Source organism: Stenella coeruleoalba, assembly GCF_951394435.1.
Source record: "Stenella coeruleoalba genome assembly, chromosome: 19".
NCBI classification, from domain to species: domain Eukaryota; kingdom Metazoa; phylum Chordata; class Mammalia; order Artiodactyla; family Delphinidae; genus Stenella; species Stenella coeruleoalba.
The window spans coordinates 36454522-36480662 of NC_137165.1; positions in this window are offsets into that span (position 1 = coordinate 36454522).

A 26141-nucleotide genomic window follows, 5' to 3' on the forward strand; every position below is an offset into this window, starting at 1 on the left:
TGCCCAGGGAAGGCCTGAGGTGACATCTGAACTGAGACCTGAAGAGAATGAGGGGATAAGGCACGTGGGAAAGTGGAGGAAAGTGGTCGGGCGGGCAGAGGCCACCACCAGTGCAGGTGCCCCAAGGCAGGCGCGGCCTGGGGTGTCAGGGGCACTGGGGAGGCCAGTGTGAGAGGCCTGGAGGGAGGCCGGGAGGGTGGAGGCAGGTGGAGCAGGGCCGGGGGAGGCCTCTCCGTTCCAGGATTTTTGAAGGGATGGCCTGACCTTGTTTTTGTTTTAGAAGCAGAGTTCTGGCTGCTCTGAGGAGGACAGACTGTAGAGGCAAAAGCAGGAGGAAGCTCTTATAGAGGCGCAAACAGGAGAAAGTGGTGGCCTGGACAGGGTGGAGACCGTCAGTCGGGGGAGGGGTGGTCTGACTGTGTGTCCAGACGTGGGTGAAGCCCACAGCATCTGCTGACGGGTAGGAGGGTGGGTGAGAGAAAGGGAGAAGGCAAGAAGGGCTCCTGGCCGTTGCCCACTCCCCAGGCTTCAGAGTCCTGAGGCCCAGGGCTGCTGGCCTCCCCTGTGTCCCCTCTCTTCTCCTTCTCCCACCACCCCCGCCCCATGTCTAGGACCCTCCCCGCCCCCTCCCTCCCCCGTCTCCTATCCCCTCACCTCACCCCTCTTCTACCGCCTTCTCTCCCTTCCTCCATCCCTCCTGTTTCAGGGCTCCAGTGACCTCCGGCCCACAGACCAGAGACGCTGCCCACCAGAGTATGTCCTTCATTCACTTGGCAGACCTGATGACTGGCTTGGGGCCCAGAGGCTGGGTGCTGAGGAAAAAGTAAATGTGCTTCCCAAATCCCACCCCGGGAAGCACCCAGCTGGAGAGAAAGCCCACCCCCACTTTGAGCATTTCCATGCCCTGAGCCCCAGCTGTGCGTGGTAAATCCTGGTCTAAAGCAAAGCCAAGGGTTCTCTGGGAACCGACCGAGCCCTCCCCCAGATCTGGGGCCACTTCCCTCAGGGGCTCCTCTGCCCCTGCATGGTTGAGGGCTGGCTCCTGGTCCTGTGTTCAGCTTGGGCTGAGTGGCCTCGGCCCCGAACAGGCCTAAGCCCATGGCCTTGAGGCTCCAACTGGCTAAAATCAATGAGCGTCTCAGTGCTGGGCCGGGAGGCTGGAGACCTGGCTCTCACCTGGGCCTTGTTCTCATCTCATATCGCCAGCCCACCCTTCCCCCGAGCTCCAGACTGGATGAACGGTGGGCGTCTTAAACTAATGTGTCCAAAAGGTGAGCTCCTGAACCCTGCCAAAACTGCGGCTCTTCCAGTCTTCCCGAAATGGGACAAGTCACAACGGCCTCATTCCAGATGATCAGGCTCTCAGCTCTCGCCCAGCATCCAATCCGTCGGAAAACACTGTCAGCTCTGCCTCGGAGTTTCAGCCCCTTACCCCACCTCCATTGCTTCAACCTGATCTAAGCCAACATCATTGCTCGTTGGATTCCTACAACGATATCTGCTCATCCCCTTCATTCTATTCCTGACGTAATAGCCAGAGGGATTTTATTAAGAAATAACTTAGGGGAACTCCCTGGCCGTCCAGGGGTTAGGACTCCGCACTTCCACTGCAGGTGGCACAGGTTCCATCCCTGGTCGGGAACTAAGATCCCTCATGCCGCGTGGTGTGTCAAAAAAAAAAACCACAATCAAAGTAGATCATTTTGTCCGTCTGCTCCCCTGTCAATCTGCGGAAAGCCACAGCCTTCGTGATAGCTCTATTCTATCTACACCTCCCCCACCTCTCCCACATCTGGCTGCAGCCACACTAGCCTCCTTGTTCCTTGCATATACTATGCACATGCCTGCCTCAGGGCCTTTGCACTTGCAGTTTTCCTCTTCCTGGAGTGATCCTCCCCCAATATTTCTATGGTTTGTTCTCACCTTCTTCAGGCCTTCACTCACATATTACCTTCTCTGAGAAGCTTTCATTAACCATCATATTAAAAATTACAGAGCACACCTAGTACCCAGATCTTGGTTTCTAGTACCATTCTACAATAAAAGGATCCAGGGTTTCTTGGAGAGATGGCTGATTCTAGGACTGGGGCAGGAAGTACATAAGAGAGTAAGGAAGTGCTAAAAAAAAAAAAAAAATTGATGGGGGCATGTCAATGGGCCACAGGAGCTAGTGAAAGAGCTGGAACAATTTGAGCAACAAAATAAAGTATTACTGGATTATAACCCAAATGTAGAATAAATATCTGTGAGTCCATTATAAATGTGTCGAGTAAATTAATAAATGGGTGAGAAGAGACCAATCGCTCCTGCGGAAGAATTCCAAAAAATTTATGTTGATACTTCACCCTAAACGGAGGCAGTGGAGCATAACTTTCGCTCCAGTGTGGGCTGCACGCACTTCCTTCCCAAGCGACTTCTTTCCCAAGATGTCAGTATGGAAAGAGGGGAGGGGAGAGTAGAGAAACCTGCCAAATACTGCTTCAGCCGGGTGAACAGGGTCAACATCAAGAGCCATAAATCACGTTGATAACATGTACCCTTGATATGACATGTGATGAAAATAGCACTTTACCTCTGTGATCTTGTTCCTGGAAACTCATAGGCCCGGTCTGATCATGAGAAAATATTAGGCAAATTCCAACACAATATACCTGACCAGGACTTCCTAGTTTTGTTGAGGTCATCAAAAACAAAGAAAAGCTGGGCTTCCCTGGTGGCGCAGTGGTTGAGAGTCCGCCTGCCGATGCAGGGGACACGGGTTCGTGCCCCGGTCCGGGAGGATCCCACGTGCCGCGGAGTGGTTGGGCCCGTGAGCCATGGCCGCTGAGCCTGCGCGTCCAGAGCCTGTGCTCCGCAACGGGAGAGGCCATGGCAGTGAGAGGCCCGTGTACCGCAAAAAAAACACAAAGAAAATCTAAGAAACTGTCGTAGCCAAGAGGAGCCTAAGGAGACAAAACAACTAAGTATAATGTGGTGCCCTGGATGGGATCTTGGAACAGAAAATGAAAATTAGGTAGACTAAGGAAATCTGAATAAACAATAGACTTGTTAATAATGATATTGGTTCATTAATCAAGCGTTACAAATGCACCATTCTAAGATGTCGATAACAGGAGAAACTGTGTACAGGGGGAGGGATTTGGGGGAACTCTCTGTACTATTTTAATTTTTCTATAAATCTAAAACTGCTCTAAAAAATAAAATCTATTAAAAATTACAGCTCCCCAGTGACCCATATCTCTTCTCCTTTGCCCTCTTCCCATGGCGCTTATCACGGTTTAACATGCTATATATTGAGCTTAGGTGTTTGCTATTGTCTGTTAACTCCCAGGAATCTAAGATCCCTAAGGGTTCACCTAAAACAATGTGACAAATACTAAGTGCTCAACAAATATTTGTTGAATGATAAATTTCTAGAAATAATTACTGTTAGTTTTTCCAGTTTTTTCTCTGCCTAAATACGTTTAGTACTGTTTTGAAATAAACACAAGGTCGTAATGCTTTGCTTATCTGCTGTCCTCACCTGATAGCCCCTGATTCTTTTTCCTGCTCTTATTCTTTTCCAGCATCAGTTTTTAGAAGGTGCTGATGTTGCAGGCCTGGCGTGAAGCAAATGGTTGTGATTCACAAGGTGAGGCTTTGGGGCTCTTCTTTCTCTCTGTTGGCTCCGCCACGCTCATGTGGGCGGGAAGGATGGAGCTGTGCCAGGGCCGCCCTCTGACATCAGATCCGTAGGCACTAGATCCTGCTTGGTGGTGAACTGGGTGTGTCAGAACCCAGGGATTAAATAGCTTTCGAAATCCACTGGCTTGTCTGCAACCAGCCAGAGGGTTGGGGCATATGCCCAGACCTTCTGCCAGCTCAGGAGTAGTGGAAAACACCATCCATGCGTACATTTGGGGGAACCTGGGAGAGGCCTCCCACAGTCAGCCACAGCCCAGGCCCAAGGCTGATGGTTATGGCCCCAAGTGCTCTGGGGACCTGAGCTCCTGAGGCGGGGGGCATGGGGCTGGCTGACCCTCTCTCCAGGCATCTGAGTGGGGGCTGGAGAATCTGCCCTGCTGGCTGTTTTCCTGGTGGGAAGGGGGCAGGCTTCTGGGGAACCCAGTCGGTTGGGGAAGGGAACACTATGGTGTGTGGGGGGGGAGGGTGACGAGGAGCAAGGGGTATCCTTCCTCTGCACCCAGAGGCCATCTGCCGCTTGTCCTCCTTCCTGGTAGCAATACTGAGCCACCCAGACTCTGCTAGACATATGAGTGCTAAAGATAAAGATACTCGAAGGACATATGCCTCTGTGAACTGCTTTGCTAAATGTACTTTAGGAGTCCTTCAGCTTCCCTCTAAACCACAATTTCACTCCACACCCGCTGGCCCCACTTGCAAGAAGAAGCAGGGAACCTGCTATGGCCTTAAAAGCCACCATGTGGGGCTTCCCTGGTGGCGCAGTGGTTGAGAGTCCGCCTGCCGATGCAGGGGACGCGGGTTCGTACCCCGGTCCGGGAGGATCCCACACGCCGCGGAGCTGCTGGGCCCGTGAGCCATGGCCGCTGAGCCTGCGCGTCCAGAGCCTGTGCTCTGCAACGGGAGAGGCCACAACAGTGAGAGGCCCGCGTACCGCAAAACAAAAAAAAAGCCACCATGTGTATGAGGGCATGAGTGTGCAGATGCAGCCGTGTCCTCTGTGTGCGCCTGCCCGAGCAGCTCCAGAGGGCTGGCATCCGTGTTCACCTGCACGTGTGTGTACGTGGGTGGGTGCTGGCATGTGTGTGGACGTGTGTGCCCCTATTTGTGCTTTGGTGTCTTTTGTGTGCTTGTCTTCTTGTGCATGAGCACCCATGGGTTTGCCTGGGCACGAGGGTTTATGTGGGTGTGTACTGGGAGTGTGCATGGACGTGTGCTCTTCTTCTCGTGTGTGGTGAGCCTGCTTGTATGTGAGGGGGAGTGTGCGAGTGTGCACGAGTGGGTGTGCTCGTGTGAGGAGCTGTGCTGCCTGCACGCCTGCTGTGTGAGCACGGGCTTGTACGTGAGCCTGTGATGTGCGTTTGCAGGGCGTCAAGCTCTGAGGAAAGAGATTAACGTTGGCTCCCTGCGCCTGCCCTGGCAGATGTGCCCCCCGTTGGCAGGACCGTTAGTTTTCATCTCTCCCAGATGAGGTGCCCCCATGTCCTCCACACATCCCTGTACCTCATCACGCTCATCTGAAGTTTCCGCAAACTGCGCCAGTAGCGTCCTTCGCCTTCCATCCGTCTCCCGCCTTCACTAGCTCATTGGTGTGTAGGGCTCTGAGCCCCTGGGAGGCCCTGGAAGGAAAGGGCCCCCGAGTCACCTGTTTTTGGTGAAAGCTGCATTTAGTACACCTTGTGAAGAGTCTCCACGTGCTCGAGCAGACGGAAGGCCTCAAGAAGGAATGAGGTGAAGACACTTCATCAAGCTAGTCCCACCCAGGGTTTCCTGGTTTGGAACGACAACACCTTACTGGAGGAGTCAGTGCCCACCTGGGGACGTCGGCAGCACGCTGTAGAGACACCCCGTTGTGTGCAGGCAGCCTCCTTGCTCCTCTGGTGACGGTGTGGATGCCTCCACTGTCTGGCTGATTAGTGCTGTGCAGACACAGACTGAGCCTGTCTTAGGCCTGGGAAACACATGCTGCCCTCTGCATCTGGGGCCTCAGGGAGCCCTGGCCTTGCCCGGAGAAGTCAAGTCAGGTGACACTTCTCCAGAAGTGGCCGAGGTCTCACATTCGGCCCCAGGCCTCAGAGCTGGTGACCAGGTCGCCACACCTTCGCACCCAGCCCCGGCCTGGCCATCAGGGCAGCGGACGCCAGAGTGGCGGGCAGAAGGGAGACTGGGCCATCCAGCCAGACCTTCAGGACTAGAAGTCGAGTTTCTGATTCCCAGTCCAGTGCTCTGCCCCTCAGCATTTGCCCTGCCAGGCCAGGTGCCCATCCAGCCCTCAGCCCCAAGACTTCTGGCAGCAAGAGCTCAAAGCACAGTAGTCCTGCATCTTGAAGCCCCAACCAGGGGCAGGTAGAGAGCAGATGCCTTCCTGCCAGTCCCACTCCTGATCTGACCACTGCTTCAAGAGACTATGAGTCAGGGAAGCTCCCTGCTCTTCTCTCCCGCTCCCCTGTAACACTGAAAGCAAATTAAAGCTATGGGAGTAATACATGAATATAGTCTCTTTGTATGATTGAAAAAATGCAGAAGTAGGGCTTCCCTGGTGGCACAGTGGTTGAGAGTCCACCTGCCGATGCAGGGGACACAGGTTCGTGCCCCGGTCCGGGAAGATCCCACATGCCGTGGAGCGGCTGGGCCCGTGAGCCATGGCTGCTGAGCCTGCGCGTCCGGAGCCTGTGCTCCGCAGCGGGAGAGGCCACAACAGTGAGAGGCCCGCGTACTGCAAAAAATAAATTAAAAAAAAAAAAAAATGCAGAAGTAGGATGAAACCCAAAAATCTCTTTCACCCTCCCCATCCCCAATCTCAGTCCACTCGCCAGAGGTGACCACCTTACAGTCCATTGTTGCCTTCCATTTTCACATTGATGATTTTTTAAAAACACAATTAAAACCATACTCTCTTTTTCTGTGACTTGCCTTTTTTTAATTTAATTTAATTGAATCCACATCAAGCCATCCTGATCAACCCATTGTTTTTTATCAGCTACACAGTACCCCAGAGTGTCGAAGTTCCCCTCATTTACTAGATGGAACCCCATTGATAGAAGGGCTGTTTCCAATTTTTCGCTATTCCAGAATAAACAATGGTGCAGCAAACATATTTCAACAGATCTCTGGGTAAGGGCACAGGCGGGAAAGACGGATTCCTGCTCCTGGCACAAAGGAACGAGAGCCGGAGAATAAAAGAAATGGGAGGAGGCTGAGGTTCCGAGAGGAACCCAGGCGCCGGCGACCAGAGCGTCCCCCGGCGTGTGCGGGCGCCCCAGGCCGGCCCTCGCGGCGCTACCCTCCTTCCTCCCGGGCGTCCCCGGCCCTCCCCGCTCCGGGCGGCCCGGCGGCCTTTCCCTCCTGCGGCTCCCACCGCTGCAGAGCGGCCGGCGCCTCGGAGGAACCAAAAAAAAGCCGGCGTGTGGTGCGCGCGCGAGCGGCGCGGGGCCCTGGCGCTGCCGTTTTTAGTGTGCCTGGAGCCCAGAATACAGACTTAGTCACCCCCGGGAGCCGCGGCCATAATATTTTTGGTTGCATAAGCAAACTAAATTAGAAATCTGGAGCGTGTTCAAGGCCCTTAGACGCTAGCGCTCGGCGAGCGCGGGGGGGTGGGGACCAGGGGAGAGACAGATGGGGATTAGGCGAATTGAGCATCAGGAGAATAATTTCCTTTTTACATTTGGGTTCCACCGACAATGAAAGCAGTATTAGCGGCCCACTTACATAACCGCACCAGAGCCGGACCGGGGAGCGCAGCAGCCAGCGGCCGGGCCCTCCTGCCTCTGCGGCCGCCTGCCCGGAGGAGGCAGTCGCTGTGTTCATCGGCTCCTCTGCGAGTTCTCAGAGAGCCTAAGTGAGGCGTCCCAGGCCACACAGCTCCGGACTTGCCCTCAGGATTTGAACTGGATTTGCCCGAAGGAGCCTCTCGGCATCATTGGGCAGAGATGCAGTGTTGCGCAGCCCTGCAAGCCTCGGGGGTGCTGAACACAGCCTGAGGATGTCCACTGCAAGATTGCATGGAATAATGGAAAACTGGAAACCACCAACATGTCTGACAATAAGCAGAACGGGCAAATGGACTGTGGAGCGCTCTTGCTGTGGTATGTTCTAGAGGCGTACAAAAGACTTGGGGGTGATCTCTATTCAGAGATGCCAGAGAGGCAGAATTAAGTGAAAAAGAGCAAGTTGCGGAACAACGTGAACAGTATGGTCTCATTTATGTTAAAGAAAAAGCAAACCACATATCCCCAGCAAAGCTATCTCTGCATCTGCAATGTACAGGAAACTAGATGCTTTTAAAGGGGCCATGAGGGTGGTCACTGCACTCTGGGGCTGATCCCCTTTGAAGGGAGGCAGGGCCTAAAGGAAAGTCGGAGGGAAGTTCACACTCTACTCTGCATACTTCTGCACTATTTGAATTTCTCACACCAGAATGTATTGTGCAGGCTTATGTCATTTAGAAACAAACCTCCTTGCAGAGGGAGACTGGACCCCACCTCCAGCCACCTTCTCAGAAAGCAAAAAGGAAGGTCTGGATGTTCTTAAAGTTAGAGCAGAGAGGGCCTTGGAGAGATGTGGCCCAGCGCCTTGTTATCTGAGCAGGGAAACTGAAGCCCAGGACTAGCTAGGGACCGGCCCCACCATTTCCCAGCAGCTGGCAGCAGGCCATGGGTTGTTAGCGAGCTGGCTCTTCCACCACCAGGCTGCTCTGCCCTGCCAATTCTCAGATAGCTGGCGTCGTGGTGGGGCAGGAGAAGGAGGCAGGAGAGAAAGCACTAAGTACCCATAGGACAGAATAGGCGGGGAGCAATTTGCCATCCATCCACTCAACCATCCATCCAACAAATGTGTTGAGGGTTATGGAGGATTGAAAGCATGTCTTCAAATTCTTCAACACTCTTCCCTTTAGAAAGCGGGGTCCCTGTCTCTTCCCCTTGAATCTAGGCTGGCCTTAGTGACTCACTTATGACCCGTAGAACGCGGTAGAAGTGACACTGCCTGACCTCCAAGGCTGGATCAGAAAAGGCCAGGCAGCTTTCTTCTGGCTCTCTTGGGATGCTCGCTCTAGGGGAAGTTAAGCTATGTAAGATGTCTGACTGCCCAGAGACTGCCACGCTGCAGAGGCCACGTGTAGCACTTTCGTCGAAAGACCAGCCGAGCCCCCAGCCAACAGCCAGCATCAGCTGCAGCCGTGAGCGTACACCACCCCGTGCATCCATCCCAGGGGAACCCTCACATGATCGCAGCCCATGGCAGTCCCCAGGTGAGAACTGCCCGGCTGAGACCACCCCAAATTCCAGATCCACAAAACCACGAGCAAAACAAAATGGCAATCTGAAGCCACTAAGTTGTGGGGTGATGTGTTATGAAGCAGTAGTATGTGACAAGGCGGGCACAGAGGAGTAGACTGATGAATAAGGAGCTAAGATCAATGGGTGTCTCAGGCCCAGGGCAGTTAATTCACAGGAAGTGATGGGAAGTGCGGCGAGCTGTCAAGTGCGTGCCTATCTGAAAGGGTGGCCATTCTCGGCTCCAGCCAGATGCTGCCACGTGCCCAGATGCTTGCCCAGAGGGACCAGAAGGTTTTATGACATCTCCTGATTTATACGTGGGTAATAGGCTTACACATTTCTTCCAGCATTAGCAAACAGTTTATTTGGTTTCAAAGAAACAGGTATGGAAGTGTGGCTTGCATGAGACAGCTTCCCTTTGACACTCAGAGACCCACTACCTGGCAGGCCCTGATCTAGGAAGACTGAGCAGGTTGTCCCTGAAATCCAAGGAACCCTCCAGACCTGAGGAACCTGAATCAGGTCTGGTGGCTTTTGCCATAAACCCCGGTGGCGCTCCATCATGTCGGTATATTAGGATCACAGGCGAGCTTTGCTAATCCTGCTGCCCAGGCTGTACCCAGAGTCCTCGGGGAGGGCCCAGGCACCAGCATTTTTATTTATTTATTATTATTATTATTTTTGCGATACGCAGGCCCCTCACTGCACTGCTGTGGCCTCTCCCGTTGCGGAGCACAGGCTCCGGACGCGCAGGCTCAGCGGCCATGGCTCACGGGCCCAGCCGCTCTGCGGCATGTGGGATCTTCCCGGACCGGGGCACGAACCCGTGTCCCCTGCATCGGCAGGCGGACTCTCAACCACTGCGCCACCAGGGAAGCCCGCACCAGCATTTTTAAAATCTCCTCAGGCCATCCTCAGGCACACACCAGCAGCACCAGCATCCCGGGTAGCTTGTTAGAGATGCAAATTCTGGAACCCCACCCTAGGCCAAGTGACTCAGCACCTCTGGGCTGGGGTCCAGCAATCTGTGATTTAACCTACCCTCCAGCTGATTCTGATTCTCAATAACCTTTGAGGCTCATCATTTCAGAGTGCGGTGGGAGGCACAGGTGGTGGCTGCCCAGAAATTGGCATCCGAAAACAAGCAGCTTAACAAGACACCTTCAGTTTAAAGATGCTTTAAAAAAAAAATAAAACACCTTACTCTGGTTTATTGATTCCTGAGGGTCAGGGAACACTACGGGTTGGGTTACTCTCCCTTGGAAACCTTCCCCACTCTGACCTCAGAATTGTTAAACATCCCTCCTTTATAATCTGGGGCCAGAGCCCTCCTCATTCCTCAAGTTCCCCAACACAAGGCTGGCACAGAGTAGGTGCTCACTTAAATGTCAGTTTCTTTCCTTTCTGTTTCCCCTTGGAATTTATAAGTTGTGGCTCACATACGTTCTACTGCTGTTTTAATTTGTGTTGAAGTTAGTCACATCACCCGAGTGCTCCGTGTGAGGGTAGCCAACCAGGGATTATGATACACTGGGTCTCATCCAGTAGGGGCTGGACGTCTTTAAAATTTTGCTGATGTGGAGAGATCTACAGAGAAATGAATGGAGTGGGAGGCAAATCCCATTGACGGTTTTATTATATCTCCACAAAATGACCTACCCTATTTCTTTGATTCTATGACACAAGAGATTTACCAAGAGCTTTTATGGACAGAAAAGAAAACTACAGGCACATTATGTGTATACGTCAATTATAAATGCATTTATATTTTAGAAAAGTGAAAAATGCATATCTCAGAGGCATTGAAATAGGAATTTCCTATGACTAATGGTTGGAAGGAAACGTGGAAATACAACTTTTTTTGGTTACAGATTATCTTTCGGTTTTTTGGGGTTCTTGTCATGGGTATTAACATGGGGTTTGTGTAATGATTACAAGATAAAATTTACAAAGGGAAAGAAATCCCACTAGCCACAATAGACGCAGTCTCCTGGGGGAGATATGACAGGACAGGGCCTTTGGGAAATCTGCTCTAACGTGGTCCTAGTTCTTTGGGCTTGAATTTCTTCCCTGTGCAACCTCTGGTAATTTATCCTTCGAGCCTCAATTTCTCCACTTGCAATGGGAATCATGGTCTCATTCATGGTTGGTTAGAAAATCAAATGCAGAGATTATTGAAGGCAGGAGCAGGTGCAAACCCTAATCTACTCAGTGTGGGAAGGGGGTGTTTCTGGGACCTCCCAAGAATCCCAAGCCCAGCCGTGCAGCGGACCCCCTCTCTGCAAATGCAGGATACGGCTCATGTTCTCTCCTTCCACAGAGGCCCCCACCTTATATGCTGGCAAAACTCAATGCCTCAGACTGTTGACAAAATCTCTAATCCACTGGTGCCTAAAAATACGTTGTGGGGAGACGGCGTCAGTCAGCACAGGACTCACGAATGCCTGTTGTGACCCAGGGGCAGCCAAATGGCCTGCGATTCCCTCACAAATGGTCTCTTTTTTGGGAGGAAAGGCCCTGATAAAAATGCAAAGGTGTTATTTTAGCAAGATTAACGCTGAGATTTAGAGCATGGATTGCAGCCTACAGATGGCCTTTTGGCCTTCGCAGGGTTTTTAAACGTTTGAATGTCCCACAAGACAGCCATAATCCCTTTCATTCCTGCGGTTGCTGCTTGGGGTGTGGTAGGACTGGACGTGGCAGTCCCAGTGGGGCTGCCTGGGCCCCAGGGCACTGGGAAAACTTCCAGAGAGCTGGACACCAGGGCGTCTTCAGCCTTGGGCTTTCTGCTGCAGCCTGCGCTCCAGAATGTGAGGAGTAGGGAGGGCTTCTCACCCAGATTATAAAAGTTCTGCAGCTTCACGGCAACAATGGCGACGTCCAACCCAATAAGGGAGAACAGCCAGGCCGTGCATTCATCCACTGAGCAGTGGCACCTACCGTGTGCCAGGTGCCCTCTCAGTGCCCAGGGGCCAGTTATCTCATTGAATTTCCCCTATCAGTGCAAGAGGTATTATTGTCATTTACCGATGACTAAACTGAGACTGGGAGAGGCCTGGTCTCGTCGGTGCCTCTCCCCTTCAGGCAATCTCTACCCCCCAGCTCTCCCCTCTGCTCCCTGAGGCTGGCAGGCCCAGGGAGGAGGTGAAGAGGCCTGTGCTAGGAGTTGCCCTCTGTGCCTTGGTTTTTCTGCATTCTCTGGCTGGGGTCGGAAGCTCCAGGGCCCCGTGGCCAGGTCTCTCAGCCCAGGCAGCCTCACCCTCCCTGCAGAGGCGTGGCTGGGCAACTTATCACCTGTCTGGGCGTGCCCCTGTGGGAGAGGGAATGGCCCACCTGACCTCCGACCTGTCCTCCAGACCCAGAGGCTGTAAATGATACGTTTCTTAATAGGATCCGAAGGAACACTTGTGTTTACTGGGGCAGCTCTGTTTATGTAACGTCTTACAGAGTTTGGAAAACACGACAAAGGTACTAAACATCCCCCACAAAGCCACCAGCTAAAGATGACCATTCTGAGTAATTTGGAGGTAGCTTTCCTTTCTTCCAAAGTGATATTAAACATGAGTTACAACTGGACTCTATTCTTCTATGGGGGCAGGGATCACAGGTATTTAGTTGTTTGGGTTTTTTTATCCTCGTCAAGCTTTTTTGGCTTGTTTGGAAACTTTCTTTTTTTTTTAATCCTTCCTAGTATGTAGCACAGACTTCAGGAAATACTTGTTCAATGAAAGAATGACAAGCAGAGCCGGGTAATGGTTGGGGCTGGAATGCTGGCTGGCTTTAGGTACACCCAGCACAGGGCTGAGAGTCCCGTCACCATTCACCATCCAACAATTTCTGGCATCCCTGGTGTGTGTTCAGCCCTCATCCAACATCACTGGTGTTTGTTGACCTTTAATGCAGGAGATGCAGGTGGGGAGGAGGGGCCCCAACCCGGTGGCCGTGGCATCAGCCAGGGTCTCAGCCTCCTCCCAGAGTTACCAGCAGAATACAACCCCAGGACTAAAGTTCCTTTGAGCACCCTGAGAGGTTAAGAGAGAGGGAGACAGCGCTGGAGGAGCCAATATTCAGAGAAAGCAGGAGGGGTGAAGCTGGACAAAGGAAGGCTGTCGGCTGTCAGCCCAGAGGCAAAGGTCACGGAGTTTCTCTTCCTGGAGACTTCCAAGAAGGGGGCATCTCTGTGGACTGGGTCAGCGGCCACCTACCCCAGGGCAGGGGGAGAGACCAGGGACTGGAGGATTCCTTCAAGAGAGCAAGGATGTCGGGGCAGACAGTCGGGCAGAAGAGGGTGTAGCGGGGCTGAGAGGGGGCACAGCATGGGTTTCCTCATGGGGCAGGGCGGGCCGCAGACGCAGGCGGGGAGGCACCGGCTTTGTGGTTCTCTGTTGGCTCAAGGCCCTCTTAGATCCGGGAGCACGTGGGAGGCTCAGGACAGAGCTGGCCCACTCTGCAAAGGTACTTTAGGATTCTTCTTGGAAAACCAGCAGGAGGAGGAAGCTACCGATGCCAGGCTGCTGGCCCATGCCATTGGCCCCGGCCAGTGGGGAGGCCACGGGGTGGGACCTCGGACCCCTGAGTTTGACTCCAGACTCGGCCACGTTCAAGTTGGGTGATGGCAGGCGGCCAAGAGGTTTAAGCTCTCTGAGTCTCAGTGACTTCCACTGTGAAATGGGGATTTAGAAAGACCACCAAAAACCCATTTCCTCTGTTCACCTCCCCGTCTCAGCGTTGGCCAGAGGATTACGCAAGATAAATTAGGCCAAAGGGCCTCACACAACGAGATGCTCAGTAAACCGCACCTTCCCTAAAGGGCGGTTCTCAGAATTGACTGTACACCCGAACTGCCTTGGGACAAGGTCAGACGGAGGCTCTTTCCCACCCGCTGCCGAGTAGGTCTGCAGTGACCCTGGGGTTTCCCTTTTTCACGAGACCCTGGCCCAGGTGATTCTGAAGTGGCAGGACCCCAAGACAGCACTAAATATGCTGAAACCTATTACCAGGCTGGGGCCATAAGCAGGGGCGCAGGGTCTCCCCCCCACACCTTCATGGCCTTGGCCACCAGCCCAAGACCCTAGACCGCAGCCCCTCCCTCGTGAGGGCACCATGGGCTGTGTTGCTGGGATGCAGTGTGTGTTTGTCTGCCTTCTCCACCCCATGCCAACCCTCCGGCGGGCCCCACTGCCCTGGCAACACATTGCAAAGTCCACACAAAGGGAAACTGCGCCGGGGAGGCTGGTCCTGCCCCAGCCTCCCCGACACCAGGGGAAGGGTTTCCATGGCAATGCTGACATCACTAGGCTCAGCCGGCTGCGGAGACAAGCCCTGAATGGAGGCGCCTGGGTGTTCCCGCTGCAACCCCTTAGAGGAGGGCGACCCAGGGGCCCTGCTGGGACCCAGTTCCGGGCTGCATGCAGATCTGGGTTCAAAACCCAGCCCTGCCCCTGACTTGCTTGGTGGCTTTAAGCGAAGTCACAGGGCCCGAGACAGTCTTCTCACCTGTAAAATAGATCTAACAATATTTACCTCGCAGCGAAGGTGAAAGGAAATCATGGATAACAGACAGGTGCGCGGTAAACTGTAAAAACCTAGTCCAACGGTGAGTGGCAACTTCAGGTGTTTCCAAGGGAGTCCCCCTGACCGCTGGGCCCCTTGACGTGGGATCTGGGAGAGACGCCTCGAAATTGGGGAGGAGAAGGCCCAGTTATCCATCCGCTCCCCTTGGAGGGGGGGCAGGTAAAGGACGGTGTTGGTGAGGAAGGTCACGGGATGGGAGACTGTAGGGTCTGGAAGGCTGCTCAGGGGTGATCTGGTCTCACGCCGCCGTCAGTCAGCAGATGAGGATTTCAAGGTCAGGGTAGCGGGTGTGACTGGCCCAATCATACCCTGCATTATAATGGAGTCAGGTTCTCAACAAGGGTCCCCTGTGCCCAGAGGGTGGGCCCCGGGGGCGGAGCCACCGCTGTGCTCCACACAGTGGGAATAACAGACTGCTCTGCAGGAAGTCAACAGCAGAAAGTCAGGGGCACAAAGCGGGGAAGGGTGCGACCTGCGAGGTGGGAGGAGCTGTGGGGTGGAGTCCACCCCCGCGGTCCCCCGCGGTGCCCGGCCCCAGGCAAGCCAGGGAGCAAGGGGCTGAGAAACGCCCCTGGGGTTTTCTCCTTGCTGCCTCCCTCTTCAGAGGCTCTGGGCAGGGGCCAGGCAGCAAGCTCAGAGGGTGCCCTAGGCCAGTTTTGTTCCTGAGCTCCGGCCAAGGGAGCCCGTGTGTTCTCCAGCAGCGCGCCCCAGCGTACCTCCGCACCCACCCTAGCCTGCCCCCGCACACAGGGTGAGTGCCTCCCCAGGCCTCAGACACACGGCTGAGGGCAGTTCTAGGAAGAGGCCTTGGGCCCCACAGAGCTCGCTGCCTGTCCAGCAGCCCCCTACCAGCTTTTCCCCTCCCAGCCTGTGCCCTGTCAGTCTCTCCATTTCCAAGGGAATTGCTAGGGCCCGTCCCCCCACAGTGGATCGGCCCCCGTTCTGCCAGACTGTCCAACACCCATGCGGGCTGCCCTCTAATCCAGGAGACCTCTCGGGGCTCTCGGCTCCCCTGGGGGCAGGACAGACTTCCCACGGAGCCAGGGGTCACTGGTCAACCTCTCAGGGTGCTTCTATAAGTTCTAGACAGCCAGTTGGACCTAAATGCTCCTCTCTCATGTTAGGGAGGCCACAGCCCCTCATTCTGTTCCCCCTCCTTCACCCCCCAGGGCGAGGGGTAGGCCTGCTGCAGAGAGGAAGGCCTGTGCTGCTCAGCAGCTCTGATGGGGCCACAGGGAAGAGGAGGGGCCCTCGGGTTACTCTGTAAGGCCGCGTAGTCCCTGCAGACCAGGGGAGGACACACACTGCACGCGTGCTGTGGTCTACCCTCGGGTCTCTATGCATCTTTTGCCTCTTAGCCTTGAACTGGCTTGTGTGGACCCCACTGTAGCCTCCTGCCCAGGTGGACTGGGACATGTCACTGTTTGGCTTCAAACTGGTTCTGAAAGGGCAGCCCTAGTCCAGGGTCCCAGGAGTGGGAGAGTTACCCACTGGGGTGCCCTGGGGGAGGCGAGTGTCTGGAAGCAGGAGGACCAGAAGGTGCAGAGAAAAGGGACGCCCCTTCCTCTATGCTGAGATAGAGGTCCCAGCACCCCTGGAAATGGAACTGGGTGCCCACTTGAGACACACTCTCTCAGCAGATGGGAGCTGCCTGACCCTGTTAAGGGCAGTGGCCAGACATGGGCCCCTGGAAAACCAGCCACACCCTTTCCCATCTGGGTCTCCTGAGGGAGGGAGAAATTGGATCAAGGGTACCTGGCAAGAGGGTCTCTCCTCCCAAGCCAGGTGTTGGGCTTTCCAAGGCTACATCCTTCAGCCTCCTCCCTGCAGGAGGACGGGCCCATCATTGGACCAGATGCCTAGTGTCCCCTCCCAGAACACGTTGGGAAGGAGCCCAGCTCCTCGGGCCACCTGCTCTGGCCTTAGAGAGGTTTCCAGAGCGGGCTACACAATGATCCGCACTGGGACAGGCCTGTGGACACCCTGGGCGCTCGACCCTCCAGGCTCACTCGTGTGTGCTCAACCCAGCACCTATTTACATAACACGGTTTTGCAGGAGGAAACAAGCCAGCCTTCGGCGTGGGGAGAGCCCCAGCCGTGGCCTGCCATGGGCAGCTGACCTTAGCCTTCCTGCCCTGTGACCCTGGCTCCTGCCTCCCTCTGACCTCTGCAGATTCCTCAGCGAAATCCTCTGGCCCCAGCATGGCCAGCTGCTGAGGGTGAGGACACCGTGCTCCCTCCTGGAGCCTCCCGTTCCTCTGAGGCTGAAATCACAGCAGAGATGCCCAGGGAGCCATGGGGGAGGGGGTGCTGGGCCCACACTGTGAGCTAGGCCCTGCCTGAGGCTCTCGCATACACGTTACGTCATTGCACCTTCACAAGACCTGCTGAGGAAGGTAGTATCTTTTCCAGGGAACCGAGGAGGAAATTCAGGAGTCACCGCTCGTGCTCCATGGAGCCAGGATGACCCAGGCCTGTCCTGTGTTGCACACAGTCTCTGACTGGGGAGTGGCGCCCACCCTGGGAGCGGGTGGGCGGGCGCCTATCTCCCCAAGGTCTCCAGAAGCTGGAGAGAACTCCCTCTGCCCACCTGGGATTCTGGGCTGGGCGTGGAGATCCTCCTTCTTCCTTCTTCTCACTAGAATGTTGACACCAGGCGAGCACACAGTGACAGGTGGGACGCTACTTGAGAAATGGCCAAACTAATGCCAGTAAGCATGGCATCACTGACGCCCTGGGAGCAAGCAGACAGACTGTCTCAGGGCTGAGACAGGCCGACCCAGCAGAAAGGGGAGAATGGAGGGCTGGTCCGAAGCCTCGCTCTCAAACTGACTGTTCCCTCCAAAATGGACCCCTGCGGGTTCCCAGCCCTCATCCTTCCCACACTCAGACCAGAAACGCTGCGTTCCGGGGTCCTTCCTCTGGAAGCAGAGGCAGGCCTGGCACAAGCCTGGGAGCCTCAGACGAGCCTGAGTCCTGAGCTGGTGCCTGGAGGCCTGGTCTCCTTCAGGCTGACAGCTGCGACACTCTGAAGAGGGCCCTAATCTCTCTGACTCTGGGTTCCCTCAGCTGCAAAACCAGCCCTGCCTGCCACGGCTGTTGTGGGAGCAGATGAGATCTGTGTGCCCAGCTCTGTAATCAGGCAAATGCTGAACAAAGGGAGGGTGGTGGCCCCGCCCCCGACCACACAATGCAGGGGTTGAAGGCCAGTAGGGACAGTTGGCTCTGCTGGAAAAAGGGGAGGCTGTAAGGTGAAGCCCCACCCCCACCTGGCCTGCTCGGCCTCTTGGCCCAGCCTTGTTGAGCCAGGAAGGCCAGTGACTCATACTGACCGCACTCCACTTGGCCTTTTTTGCTCTTTCTGTAAAATGGGCACAGTGGCTATTGGTTAAGCAGTCTCCCCATGAAAGGCCTGGGCGGCTGTGGAACTCTGTTATTATCATCACCACTCCTCCTTGCTCTTACTCATCTGGGAAGTTGTGTGGAAGGGGGAGATCCCAGAAAAGAGTAAAAAAGAAAGGAAATAAGTTTCCCTTGCAGTCCTTGCAGTCCAGCACCCAGAACTAGCTCCTCATTAGAGCTGGTGGCTCCTTCTCTGTCACTTTTCCACAAACAACCAAAGACAAGTTACCATTTAACCAGCCCATGGGAATTGGGGCCAAACTCTCCAAATGGCAAACCAGCAGGACCTGTTTGCTGGAACGAAATAACCCCACTGGACCTAGTACATGGCTGCCCTCACACGGCCCTCCACCTCCCCCTTGCCCAGCCCAGCAAGGTGACCTTCCTAAGCTTCCGGGACTTCAAGGGCCAAGGTGGGAGGTGGGGCTACTGGGAGGAGCCAGAGCCAGGGCTCAGGGAAGAAGACACAGACAATCAAATGAGTGAGCAAGCGGTGTCCCCCGGAGTTGGCTAGAGGAGCCCAGAGCAATCCACAGTGGAATGGAGAGGCAGGCTGGGATTGGAGGGGGAACTTCGTGAGAACTGGAGAAGAGGGGGCTCCCCAAAGTCTACAGACTGGAAGCCCCAGGAGCCAGGGAGGGAGAAGACCCCAGCCTCCTCCCTCAGCCCTCCCACATCCAGCACCGAGGCCAGGGGCCATGGGAGGTCTCCTTTCTTAGGCTTCTTTTGAACCAGCTTGCGTCTTAATCACCCCAGGGGCCGCACGTGTCTGATAGCCATAGGTACAATCAATGTTTATTGCATAATTGCTTGGCTCCAGTCCTTCTCCCCAGGACCCCAACCCTTGGTCAGTTCAGCTCCTGGATCCCTGGGCTATCAGAGCAGGAAAGGTGGAAGGGGTTGCAGGGATAAGCAGGGCTGGGGGTGGGGGATTGTGGCTGGGGAGGGACTTATATTTTACTATTAAAACAAATGTTTTTTTGCTTTAAGTGACATCAAATTATAGATTTTTACCCTTCTTAAAATTTTAAATAAATTTAAATTAGAAAATATTTCAAACATACAGAGAAGTACGGAGTCATATTTTAGATAGCCACACACCCACCACTAAGCTTGAACAAATGTTAACATTTTGTTGTATTTTCTTTAGTTCTCTTTTGGTCAAAAAATTAAATGTTGACAGTAGAACCGAAGTGCTATCCCTAGCCCATCTCCTTCCTCCCTCCCCCTTCAAAGCCCACTAACTTGAGAATGATACATTTTCCCATGTGTTTTCATACTTTTGCTATATATATGGGTCTATAAGCAACCTACAGTGTCGTTTTGCATGTTTATAAAATGATGTGTGAAGTGTGAGTTGCAGAGCGATGCAGTGTTCTCCTCCTTGGTACTCTGGGGCCTGGCCAATCATTTACCGATCCAGGCCCCACCCTGGAGGAAGCAGGGCCCGAGCCCCTCATCATCTTGAAACAGATAGAACAGCAACTCTTTCTTCTGATGTATACTTTGGGCTTCTGCATAAGATCTCCTTTGAAAAACAGGTTCCATTGCTTGAAAGTCACAAGTCTAATGAAAACCCCTCACCTGACAGAGGATTAAACTAGGGCCCGGAGAGGGGAGGTGACAGCTTCCCCACGGGCCTCCCTTGTTCAACAAAAGAAAAATAGATGGGCACCCAGACCCAAAGGCTGATTTGCTCCCGGGTCAGGGAAAGGCAAAAGGATCTGGACCTGGGGCCTCTGAGGAGGCCAAACGACGGACCCTTTGGGGAGTGGCAGGACATAAGGAAAGCCCTAGACCTGGGCCGCCCAGTGAGGCAGCCACGAGCGCCCTGTTGAGCCCTGGAATGGAGCTAGTCCCAGCTGAGAGGTGCTGCAAGAGTGAACTACACACCTGATTTTGCTTTTTTTTGTTTTTTTTGGAGGGGCCGCATTGGGTCTTCATTGCTGCGCGCAGGCTTTCTCTAGTTGCAGCGAGCGGTGGTTTCTCTCGTTGCGGAGCGCGGGCTCTAGGCGCGCGGGCTTCAGTAGTTGTGGCACACGGGTTTAATTGCTCCGCAGCATGTGGGATCTTCCTGGACCAGGGCCCGAACCCATGTCCCCTGCATTGGCAGGCGGATTCTTAACCACTGCACCACCAGGGAAGTCCCTATGCACCTGATTTTGAAGACTTAGTACAAAAAAAGAATATATAAGATCTCACTAATTTTTATATTGATTACATAGTGGAAGGATAATATTTTGGATATGTGGGGTTAAGCAAAATATATTCCTAAAATTAATTGTACTTGTTTCTTTCACACTTTAAAAAATGTGGCTATAGCGCTTCCCTGGTGGCGCAGTGGTTGAGAGTCCGCCTGCCGATGCAGGGGACACGGGTTCGTGCCCCGGTCCGGGAAGATCCCACATGCCGCGGAGCGGCTGGGCCCGTGAGCCATGGCCGCTGAGCCTGCGCGTCCGGAGCCTGTGCTCCGCAGTAGGAGAGGCCACAGCAGTGAGAGGCTCGCGCACTGCAAAAAAAAAAAAAAAAATGTGGCTATGGAGAAATTTTAACTTGTATATGTGCTGAGTGAGGTCAGGGCTGGGGGAGGTTGGTCTCCAGGGGCCCTGAGCTGAGGGCTCTTTTTACAAACCACATCTGGGCACTGGGTTCTGATCAGGGTGGGGTGAAACCAGTAAGTGCCTCCCCAACCTCACTGTCAGGTTGGCTCCGTCAGCCTCTCTGAGGCCCTCCTACCCTGGTCCTCCAGGATCCAAGTTTGCCCTTGTCTCTGGCCTTGAGAGCCGAGTCTGAATCAGAGTAAGCCATCTCCTCCTGGCATTTCGTCCTCCACCTGCAGGCCCCCGGTGTGCACAGACCCCCGAGGAATCAGGACAGCAGGACGGTACCCTCTCCTGGATCTCTGGCCTCCCTCTTCTGTCATGATGTCAGGGACCTTTGCTGCTCCCGTCCCATCTTCCCCTCTGCACTGGGCTCTTCTTTCTGAATTCCTCCCACCACAAACATACAGCTTGAGTTCGGGAAGAGGGTCCTCGGGGTCTGGTGTGGGCTGCAGAGACTCTCCCACATGTCAGCGGTGCACACTAGGGCCCCTGGAGGGGAGAGGGGCCACTGAACGGCTTGGGCCTCTGGACACAATGCCCCTAGTCTGGCATCGTGGAAGATGACCAGCCCACCTCTGGGGGACCCTTTCCCCAACCAGCTCTGTCTTCTCTTGCACCGTCGCCCAGGTCTGTGATTCCAGCCAGTTATGCCGTCTTCCCCAGAGCTGGCAAAGCATGACACTTCCCTATTGGAAATTCTTAGCGATCACCCTGTGTAGATGGGAGCTGTCAGCCGGCAGCTTTTCTCTGTTAAGGTAGGGTGAAAAGTAGGGGTGAGGGGGTTGCACTGCCTATCAGAACATGAGAAGAATGTCAGGCGCTTAAGTGCATATGACAGAGAGCAACGTTTTCTCCCCATGGGGGAAATAGAATCCAGGATGTAACAACTTTAGCGTTTTCAATGTATTGGGGGAAAACATAGCATCCTCCACTACCACAAAATAATACAAATGCACATAGTAAAATATTCAAATAATACAAAAGCCCCCAAAGTTATTAAAACATTGACACATAATTCACCTTTCATCACTGGCCTCTGCAAACTCCAGGGTGGGTGCTGGTGGAAGCTCTGAGACTCTCTCTCCACCTTTGCTTCACCTTGCTTTGGGAAATCAAAATAACTGAATTTTACAAGCCACTTCCCTGGAAATACGGCTTCTAATTTAGAAAAAGTTGTCAGCGGAGGACTGTGCTCCAGACGCTAACAGACTATGAAGAACGAGCATACACACTGAGAGTTCACTGTTTTAATCAAATAAAACCTACAACAAAGTTAATCTGACACATAGTTAATGAGATAATCATTGTTGCGCTTCATGGGAATTAGGCATTAATGGGAAGTAGTTTTTATAAATGATGGTAATTATACCGTTGCCTTTACTCAGCGAGAATTTTAAAGTTTTTTTCTTCTTGTTTTGATACTTCCCTTGCATAGGCTGTCAGTCTCTGTGATGAAGTTTCCTGTGGTTTCTGTGCCATTTCATCACCGTCCCCTCCTCGCCTTGCCCCCACCCAGCTCACAGGCAGTCAGCAAGGTTTTCTTGAGCACCTGCCATGGGCCACTCTTCAAAGCACTCAGTTCAAACTACCTCGTTTAATCCTCAGAAGAATCCCTAGAAATAGGTTCACAAAAGGGAAAACTGAGGTTCGGGTTGGTCACAGAAGCAGGAACGAGCCAGCGCAGGCAGCCTGACCTGCCCCCGGAGCGAAGCCACCGTGCTGGGCAGCCCCTCTCCTTCGTCCCTGGCTGGCCTCTGCTCTCCGGGGACATCAGTGCTGGGCAGTTGAGGGCAGCAGAAGCGTCAGGCTTGTCCCTGCCCAGGGGCACAGTGCATGGAAAGGGAGTCAAGGCTGCATGGGCTTTGTAGCCACACGGGCCAAAGTTCAAATCCCAGCAGCTCACCGAACCTCTCAGCCTCGGCATCTTCATCCATCACATGGGGTGGAGAGTTCAGGGCTCCAGTGACGATCAAGTGAGCTGATGTCCGAAGGCTGAGTGCAGGCCTGGCGCACAAGATGGGGTGAATGTGAGCAGGCCCTGTGTGGGGAGGGGGACAGGAGGAGCAGCAGGTAGAGGAGGCTGTGCGGGCCCCATATCTGGGGTCCTCCGCACAGGGACTTGGATCCAGTGAGGGAAACAACACTTTCCCACTGAGCTTTGTGACTGGGGGTCACCCAAGGGGCCAAACAATCACAGGCTCTCTTCGGGACCAGCTCTCGGTTGGTCCAGATTCCATGACCAAGGAGAAAGCCCCGCTTCATCACAAATCTCCCCAAAGCCTCAGGTTCCCTCAGCAGTCCTTTCACACCACTCTGAGCTATAAACGGGTTACACCACAGCATGCAGTCTGCGGCAAGGGGAGGGGGCAGCCAGCAGGAAACCCCAAGTGGGAAGAGAGCAGAACAGAGAGGCTGCAAACACCGTCCAAGACAAACTTCTGCCACCTTACCGTTTTGCCCTGGGCCTTCCCTATTTGCCATCACCAGCAAAGAGAGGTTGTGTGCAAAGGTACTTTGTGTTCTTGTGGCAGGGGGCCAGTTAAGGACTCTTGTCACCTGGCTGGACTCAGGATTCCAGGGCAGGATCTAAACTACCAGGGTCATCCGCAAAGCAGGTCTGAGTGGAGCCTGTGTCATGAAGCTAGAAAGGCCACCTGGGGCCGGCAGAATCCTGGGGCCCTCGCCAACGGCTCACCTGGCCCGGCTGCACTGTCATCTGGGCTGCAGACAGAGCACAGACATCCAGAGTCACAGGGCCGCATCAGGCTTTCGAATCAGCCACACTGGGGTCGAGTACCAGTTCTGCCACCTTCTAACAGTGAGACACAGACAAGTTACTTATTTCCTCTGAGTCTTAGTCTTCCCACCTGTGAAATGGGGCTAATCATCAGGGTTAATCATTGTGAAGACACATGCGCTCTGACTTGCATACTGAGTCCAGTGGCTTATTCAAATGAGGGCTCTGTCCATGCCAGACATTTATAATGACAGTATAAATATAATGATAATTCATTCCAGAAATACCTGTTGAGCACCTGTGACAGGCCAGGCACCGTGCAGGGTGCTCTTGGAGATATGAAGGTGAGTAAGATGAGTCCCACCCCTCCTAGTGGGCATGCACAGGAATAATTCTAACCTAAGTCTGAGAGTGCTGAGTGACGTGGAGAGAGGTGTGCCAGGACAGGCATTCAGGGAAGGCTTCCTGGAGGAGGAAGAATTTCAGCTAGGCTTGGGCAGCTGGCTAACTGAAGGTGGGGGAAGAGAGGAAGGGCACTGATGCATGAATAAAGAAGCAGAGGTGTGAAAGAGTGTGCAAGATTAGGGCACATGGAAGCTCCAGTATCCAGTGGGGGCGACAGGGGGGAGGCGTGGTCAGCTGCCCTGGTGAAAAGAGAGCACTACTGTCCCCCAAACATGCCACTCTGCCTCTGCCTTGCTGGGTGACCTTGAGCCAGGCACTCCATGTTTCTGAGTCTAATGAATGGTTCCCCATCTTTTCCTCCAAGAACTTCCATCATTCCTTCATTTCTCCTCGTTCTGCCTTCTGCACATATGCAGAATCTTTGTACGATGAAGTCACTCAAGGTTTTGACGAAGGTTGTGAGGGATCGGTCATAAGTGAAGGGAATGAGTCCCCTCTGACTCTAGTGTGGGGGTGGGTGGGAGGCTGGGAGACCACCACCGTGCTCTAGGAGGCTAGGATGAGGCCTGGGCTGAGAGGGGTGAAGAGTAGCTGGTGGCGGGTTCCCTGGGTCCGAAGGCAGAGCCTGGGTGATCGGTGGCCAGGTGCAAAGCTGTGGAGCCCTGCCAGAGGGGCAGCTCCCCCACCAAAGGGGGAAAGTGGGCTGGTGTGAGCAGGCTGAATTGGAGGTACTTCTAAGATATCATGTGGAGTGTCCAGTAGGGAACAAAGCTAGGAGCAGGGGCTACCGACCTGGAATTCACTTTGTGTCCCAGATTAGAAACCCAGGTTACCCCATCCAGCTCAGTGCCTTTGACCTATTCCATGGGAACCTGGGATGCCGGGCGGGCAGCAGTGGAGGGGGGGCGGGGACAGAGAATAAAAGAGAATGGCAAGGAAGTGACACTCCTGGGCCTCGGTTCCGATCCTGTGGAATGAGGGGAGGTGTTTACAGCAAGGGTACGGAGCGGGCGGCTGTGCCGAGGGGACCAGCTCTCCTTGCACATTCGCTTTAAGCCCCTCGAGATGGTCTGCTATACAGCCTCTCCTCCCAAGTGCTGTCTCCTTGCCACGGCAACTGGCTTCTTTCCCTTGGGAAAATCCTGAGGCGTTCCTGACGACCATGGCTTCTTCCTGCTTCCACGATCACTAGCTCTGAATTCTGGGGTTACTTGTGGGCTGGGCTAGCAGGTGAGGAGCAGAAGGGTTCGTGCTGTGGGCGGGTCTTGGGGCCCAGGCCCTGTCCTGCTGGCGATTTTCTTTGTTACCTGATGGGAGGCCAGCCACTGGTAGGCGGGACCAATGATGTTGGTGCCTAATGAGTGACTGATACGATAGCCAGTGAGACACACTCGGACCTACTACTCCAGCAATACAAGGGGTCTTAAAGATCACCTATCCTTGGCTGCCCACTTCGCACCTGAGATCAGAAAATAGCGGGGAGGAAGAGACCTGGAGCTGATTTTTATCTTTCCAAAAGCCTAGCAGAAATAGAACATTTATCTGTGTGAAGGCTACACAGGCTTAACTAAAATGTCAAGTTTCTTTGCTGGAATTATAATGGAAAATATGATAAATGCACCTTTATTCAGTAATTATTAATTCCAGATCCTGTTTTATGTGAAACAAAACCATGGCATGCTGCTCAGAAGCTTTGGTTGGTTTTGTTTCATACAAAATTGGCTCCTGAATTAATAATTACTGAAAAAAGTAATTTGATAGCTCTAAACTTTTAAAACATGGAACGTGTGTGTATGCTGGGGGGTGGTGCAGAGCTGGGACAGTAAAAAGGTAAGACGCTCTCATTTCACAGCTGATAAAACTGAGATGCAGGGGGCAAGGGCCCAGCTCACGGCACACGATGAGGCAGGTAGGGCCAGGCCCCAAACTTCCTGAACTCTAACCCTAGGCTGCCCTTGGTGCTCTGCTGCTGCTCATTCTCTGGAAATGCAGTGGGTAGGAGGAGAGGAAGAGTTAACTATTCCTGTACCTCCAGGCCAAGGCCAACAGCTGCCAGGAAGATAAGGGGAGGGGACCCCTGGGAATGAACAGCCTGTGGATTGGCGAGATTGAGCAGGGCAGGAGAAACAGGGGCAGGTGACAACAGGGGATGGGGGAGGGGAGGCAAAGACAGAGAGAGGCGGAGAGACAGAGACAAGGAGAGATAGGTGGATCCAGACAGAGCAGAGGAGGTGGGGCTCCTGGGACCCTTGAGGACCCGGGCAGTCTGGAAGGCCAGATCCTATGGTGAGCAGAATCCGGTCCCAGGCCCCACTCCCCAGGGGCCGCCAGCCACTGCGGGAGACAGTCCCTTTGTTTCACAGGCCTTGCCCTGGAGAACTCTTGTTCAGAACCAGCCCCATTAAAAACCCTGCCCCCAGAAAGTAACTGGGAGCCCAGTCTGAAGTGGGGGAAAGGGCACCG